The 7,267-nt window shown below is 41.1% G+C and overlaps 1 pseudogene; it reads left to right on the top strand.

Annotated features, from left to right (window-relative positions):
- The first annotated feature begins 6,890 nt into the window (after positions 1-6,890).
- Positions 6,891-7,008, top strand: LOC126261056 (5S ribosomal RNA; annotated as a pseudogene).
- The last annotated feature ends 259 nt before the right edge of the window (positions 7,009-7,267 follow it).

Raw genomic sequence — 7,267 nt, forward strand, 5'->3', positions numbered from 1 at the left:
GAAAATGAAACTCACGTGACTGTTTGCCCTTACATCAATACCACAATAAATGTTCAAAATACCCACGATTACGTTCGACACATGCTTCATTACGGAGAATCGAGTTTCGTAGCAGTCGTTCAGACACACATCTTTACGCTATTGGCGGCACCGAAAGTTCTCTGCGTAAGATCATCTACGTTATTTACTTTCTGATAGTAATAAGCTCTTTCATATTACCCTAAAAGTAAAAATCCAGTGGATTTACATCAAGACTACGTGTTGGCCATTGATGACCAAGATGTCCTATCCACCGTCCTGGAAATCGTTTACTTAAAATCCATTCGTACTCTGTGACCGTTGTCGGCTGGAGTACCGTCGTGGAGGAACCAAATATTATGACGTACGGTTAACAGAATATCTTCTAATAAAGTTTTTTGCAATGTTCCCTCTAGAAATCTTCGGTAATTATTAGCAGTCAGTCGTGTTGGTAAGACATAAGGCCCAATAATGTAATAATCGATTATACCCGCCCATAAATTCACGGAAAACAGGTACTGAAAATCTGTTACTGCTACTTGGCGCGGACTGTGTACACTTCACGTGTGCATGTTTTGGAAATTAATTATTCCATCTCGAATAACAACTGTTTTGTTTACAAAATCATGCTGAGCACTTTGCAACGAAAAACATTCTGAGAATTATGGTTACGGAGGGAAATCGTGCTCTTCCAACGCTTGTATGCTTAAATGCGGTAAGACCCCAGAAACTCCTCTTTCAAAGTGCAATAAACCCATTTGGCGACGATGCTTCTAGTACTCTTAGTAGGATCTTCGTGGATACGGTCTTGAATTTGTTCCTCAGCCATCAAATACGTACTTCGTGTTCTGGGTCTCTGCCTTTTATGCGGGGCAGTAAAGAGCCGGTATCTCTCAAACAACGCAAATTAAATACGTACTCGTACTATGTCATGACTTATTTAATAACAAAATGGAAGCGTACCAGAACAGACAATACGTTTTGCGCACAGAGTTAAAAGTAAGAAGGTGAAGATGACTACTGTACTGCGTTACGGATGAATTTGCAAAGTAGTCGTGTAAGAGTAGACAATTATGACGATACAAATCTTTGATAAACAGCAACAAATGTCGATCGTGCAGGAAGTTGTGGGAAGCGTTCTCGATAAATTCATACAGCTTGTGAAGGGATCACCGACTGAGACCTATATAACAGGTGTTTTCCTGTTTCGTTTCTTGCTTTCTTATTTTCGTATTCTGGATTTCTGGTGATATACCACAGTGTTTATTTTGTTCTATAATGTAATGAGTAACTGTTTGTTGAAAATAATAATATGCAACTGCTATTTATCTTTTAGACATAAGTAATTAGGTTTTCTTGTCTATTGAATATGTAAAATATTTTGATTCTTCGTTTATCTTTTATTGCATTGATTTTGATTGGAATAACTTTGTAAACTAAAATGTGTACTGAAACGTTGTAAAAGCAGAGCGAGAGCGATCAGAATATCGAATATGAGGGTCGAACAGTGTGAGTAGAGGTTGTGTAGCACTCATGTTTGTACGAGACGGCGGAAGGAGGTTAAAAAGTGTGATGACTACGTCGTGTCGTGAAACAATCGGTGCGAACGAAACTGACTAACGATGAGATGCATTTCTGCTCCTTCCTGTAATGCAAGGTAAAAACGTTTAAAAGGAACAGAGAGAGGTTGGACTGTGTAAAACCGCCAAACGAAATGTGTCACGTAACTACGACAATATAGCTATGGACAGACGACATTGTAGTTACAGCGTTCTCGAAAGAACTGTGTTCGCTGTAATGGTACCGTGTGCATTTTAGATACTTTATAATTTCAGTGCATATTCGCGCCATCGCTATCGTGTGCATGAACCGTTAATTGTGCCACAGGCGTGTGGGAATTGTTTATTATGAGTGTGCATGTTACCGCCAACAGAGGCGAGTTCGTGGCCTCGTTATTCGCTTGGTAAACGAACAGACTGAAATTCTGAGATCGAAATAAATTTAAACCCTCCACTCAACTGTATTACTTCAGCGTTGTGCATGAGAGCACTAATAATAAATCGCTCGTAAAAAGCTAAATGTTGGCAACAACTGTTAAAACGCCCAACTATCCATTGACCTATAATACGCCACTTATGAAATCGTCGCCAACTGGAAAATTTCACATGAGATAATTCATCTGCAGCGTCTACAGACGACGGAGCTGATTTCAACACGCTGTCTGCAACGATAATCTGCCGACGACATTGCACCTCACCGCCCGTATCGTAGCAGATAAGGGTAGCTGCTTTAGCTCTCGTCAGAGACTAAAACAACTATTAAGATTGTAAACTTTCTACTTAGGACTTGATCAAAGAAACTAATCTTTAGTTTGCTTCTTCTTTAAAATAAATGTCAAGTTAGTGACATTTTGTTATTAATGTAGCCGGCCGCGGTGGTCTAGCGGTTCTAGGCGCTCAGTCCGGAACCGCGCGACTGCTACGGTCGCAGGTTCGAATCCTGCCTCGGGCATGGATGTGTGTGATGTCCTTAGGTTAGTTAGGTTTAAGTAGTTCTAAGTTATAGGGGACTGATGACCACAGATGTTAAGTCCCATAGTGCTCAGAGCCATTTGAACCATTTGTTATTAATGTAGACTTTGTTGACCTCCATTAGTGTAGTTGTTTCTAAGCCTATGCCTATTTCTTTCATTCATAATTTTAATGCTGCTGGCACTGCGTGATATTTTAAGTACCTTTTGGCGAGTGTGAAACATGCGTGAATCGTAATTTCTGTGAGTGAATTTAACGTGCAATTATTTAGGCATTGTGTTTGTTCGAACTGTGGCGTCCGCCATTAAGCTGAATTGATGTATAGCATATTATGAAGCACATCCGATTAGTGCAATAAACGCACATGCGAGTAAACATAATAACATATGTCAGACTGAGCACTGTGTGTTCACTTAGAAGCAAATGTCCTGTTGCTACACCAACATAACTATATATGCAAGCAGTTGTACCGTACTTCATTGTGTATGCACAGATAAATGTTAGGCAAAAGGTCAAACTTTTGTTAGTCGAAACCAGAGTGGTTTTTTTTTACTTTTTTTACACCATTTCAGATTTGCATTGAGCAAGATTGACACAGTGTTTTATGGTAGTTTGGCGGAAATTCAGTGGCAGGGTTCAGTCACTGTCACTGCGCATGGATTGATTCATAACTGAACTAGATAACATAGCAGGTTAGGTCTTAATTTTGTTAACTGTGTGTAGCTGGATCACTACAAGCTACCCTCGGAATCCCTTGTTCCTCTCCATAAATTAAATGAACACCTTGTAGCTCAGGGATAGAAAATCTCCCTTCCATCATAACGTTTAACGGAGTTGCAATAACGTCCACACTGGTAAGTCGACGGCTGTCAACGATCGGAGTATTACAATGACTCAACCACGCAGACCGTAGTTGCCTATGTGTTTGCGACTCAACGCTCGCGATGCCAATACGCGCAATGGGAAACAGCACGAACCGGTTGCGTACATCAGTGCAGCTATGTTGACGGATGGGGCAGAGTAGGCTCCTCGCAATCTGTTGATTCTGTTTAATGAATTCTTGCAGTATTGTGCAGAATGTTTACACAAGTCTCGGCACCTGAAATCAATTAATTGTGCTCTATTAAGAGGACGTTTTTGCGTCATATATCGTTTACACCCTGTATATTGTGTCACAGTTAGCTTATTTATCGTACTGTAAAAACCTTGAATTGTAAAAGCCTTGACATTATAAACGGTTACATGGAGGCCGTGGCGTACCTTCTGCTTAACAAAGGTCGTTCTTGTGACCACATTACAAAAAGAGCCTTCACTTTGTACAGCAGAAGTAGCTTGGTCACGTGCTCTAGAAATTAAAGTTGTAAACCTTGTATTTTGTTTTCTTTAAAGAGCATCTTTTAGACATTGAAGGTTTCTTGTTTTAAAGTTCACACATCGTCACTGAGTTGTACGAGTTTAATCGTTGAAAAATTTACTTAAATAGCTCAAGGTATTTAACTGTGAGTTTAATAATTGGTTTTGGTTGGTACTGTTTTAAATTAAATTCATTATTTCGTTTCGTCTATTGTGGGCGCATTGTATTGTCTAAGTTAAAATCTGCTTTCACACTCTTCGTTTTTGAATATTTAAATAAATTTGTCTAAAGTATTATGGTGTTTTGCCACTCCCTGCTATTTCAGTCAAGATAAAATACGCACGCAGGAAGCGTCGTCGGCTGAGAGTGCCTCTGAACAGAGGCGATGCGCCGCGGAGAGCGTTTCCGTGTTTCGGAGATAGTGTGAGGACATGGTCCGCCAGCAAAACTTCCTGACGCGAACACCACAGTGGCCGCGCTGGATAAGGTTTCTAAAGAGTCAATGAGAGTATGCTGCCTTGAATGCTTTCACACGCTCTTATGGGCCTAGTCGCGAAACATGGAGTCTGATCTTAAGATCCTCAGAGAAAACAACAGTCTCTATTAAAAAAGAAAAAAAATAACTCACAATAGAGGGGAACTACCACATACAGAAAGCAATAATACAGGGAAAGAGAGTCCTGAACGAAAATACAACACTGTGCAACAAAACACTGTTTGGATCACTCAATGAACTATGCAAAGGTGACTCCCTACAAAAAACATAACAAAAAAAACCTTTCTGCCTTCTTGGTTCTCTCCCCACCCATCTTTCCATCTCTCTCCCTCCCTCTCACACGTACACACGCACGCACGCACGCACACACACACACACACACACACACACATACATTCAAAATCAGCGCCATAACAAACACAAGACCAACGATTAACAAGTGAGCAGCGACAACAACATGACACATCTCACTGAGTGTATTGTCAGAAATGTCTGCTCAGACCTCATTTCGCCACATTTTGTGAAAGTGCTTGTGAGGTGAAGTAGTGAGCGGAAATTTATGAAAAACTTAGTGAAAGCAATGCACTAAATAGTAGCTGATTGAGGCAGCAACCAGGGACACGAAACAGGACCGAAAATGCAAGTACAGAAGCGTATATAGCCTCTACCTCGGAACAGCTCTCCAAAAATATGCAATAATTTTCTCCATGGCTAGTTTGCAGATGACATACTGTCAAAAAAAAAAAAAAAAACGAAAACGAACACTATAATCGATGTACAATAGTACAGTTCAATTAGCGATGTAATTTTAAGGTGAGTGTCCAAACAAAACGAAGCAAATTTCAAATATTGTATTTCTTAGGGCTACAGTATTTAAATTATTACAAATGTGATAATGTACTTTACAGAAACAAAAATTTAGCCCACAGAGGATGATACATTGGTGTCGAAACATGTCTGGGGAAAAATAAAAATAAACTAATTATGTTTGCATAAGTCGGCTGCGGTGGCCGAGCGGTTCTAGGCGCTTCAGTCCGGAACCACGCGGCTGTTACGGTCGCAGGTTCTAATTCTGCCTCGGGCATGAATGTGTGTGATGTCCTTAGGTTAGTTAGGTTTCATTAGTTCTAAGTATAGAGGACTGATGACCTCAGATCTTAAGTCCTATAGTGCTTAGAGCCATTTGATTTTTTTGTTTGCATAAGGCTGATTTCCAAAACAAACGACTTTTTGGTAGCTATCTTTACTTGAAAATGTAATGGCCAATGAAAATTTGGTGTTCAGGAGTAGGGCCAACACTAACGTTCGCTGCAGGCTGCACAGTCAGTGGATTGAGAAATAGAATCCACATGGAATTGTTGAAATGTCAAGGCAGTTCATGCAGAGGATATAAGAAAAAGTCGACAGATTTGCCGTTCTTTTTTCAGTGCTGTTATTTGTACTCATGTGGATTCATGTTGAAGGTATCACATATTTTGTATATCTACGAAAGTACATCATAATTTTTCCCTCGGACATTAAAACTCTGAGGACCACGCAAAATGTTACGCGCACAAGAAACTCCTGTGTTTATTTCCATTGGCTGTAGTCCATCTCTTGCTGTGCCTAACAACCAGATATTTCGTAGCCAAACAGACCTGTCTATCATCACATTTGACATGGCTACCAGTGATTAGGCACATACGTAGTTATTCATTTATTTATTCTTCACAATTGCACGCTATTGTCTGGAAGGCTAACAAAGGCCACAATTAATGTAAACTGAAGGTGGAGGTGGAGAAAGGAACCAATGATAGCAGCTGCATCAGGACTTTATGCGGAATCAGCGGCTACGGAGGAAAATGTGTGTTTGATCGGGACTCGAACCCGGGATTTCCTGCTTACTAGGCACTTACGTTAACCTCTGTTCCACACGAAAACGGTATTGATCGTAAATGCGCGTACTATCTCGGTTCGTTTCCTGTCCGACTCACATTCCTACCTAGCACCACTTAGCCACGGTTCTCGTCCATATCTTCCACGTTCGGTAGTTTCTGATTCCCCCTGGAGGTCCTACGTAAATATTCATCCGAATTGAAGGCTGTGGATTCCCTGCCCATCGAGACGAACTTATTATGTATGAAAGTGTCCTGTCTGTTCTTTCGGACGTGGAATCGACTGTCACATTGTAAACGTTGCTGACGTGCTTCCCTGCGGCCTTATATTGTAGCTTACAACGTTTGTTGTTCCAGTTTGTACCTGCAAATATTACGAAAAGATCCTAACATCATAACAGTAATACAGAAAACTAATGCTACAACAGTCAAAGGAGAAAAATTTAAAACTAATTTCTACCACTGAAAAATACTAATAACCCTTTGACAAATTGCTTAGCTACTTTTGGTACTACAGATTCTATGAGGAAAATTCCTAGACCTCTATTTTTGTTCATTCGTTAGGGTACAATTAAACTGCAGCAGATTTTTTCCGTTATTGCATCAGTCCTTAAACAGCCAACGGCCTTGCCGCAGTGGTAACACCGGTTCCCATCAGATCACCGAAGTTAAGCGCTGTTGGGCTGGGCTAGCACTTGAATGGGTGACCATCCAGTCTGCCGAGTGCTGTTGGCAAGCGGGGTGCACTCAGCCCTTGTGAGGCAAACTGAGGAGCTACTTGATTGAGAAGTAGCGGCTACGGTCTCGTAAACTGACATACGGCCGGGAAGGCGGTGTGTTGACCTCATGCCTCTCCATACCCGCATCCAGTGACGCCTGTGGGTGAGGATGACACGGCGGCCGGTCGGTACCGTTGGGCCTTCATGGCCTGTTCGGACGGAGTTTAGTTTAGTTTTAATCAGCCCTTAACCTACCCAGACAACAAACGTTGTCC

The sequence above is a fragment of the Schistocerca nitens genome, chromosome 5, assembly GCF_023898315.1.
Source record: "Schistocerca nitens isolate TAMUIC-IGC-003100 chromosome 5, iqSchNite1.1, whole genome shotgun sequence".
In the NCBI taxonomy this organism is placed as follows: Eukaryota; Metazoa; Arthropoda; class Insecta; order Orthoptera; family Acrididae; genus Schistocerca; species Schistocerca nitens.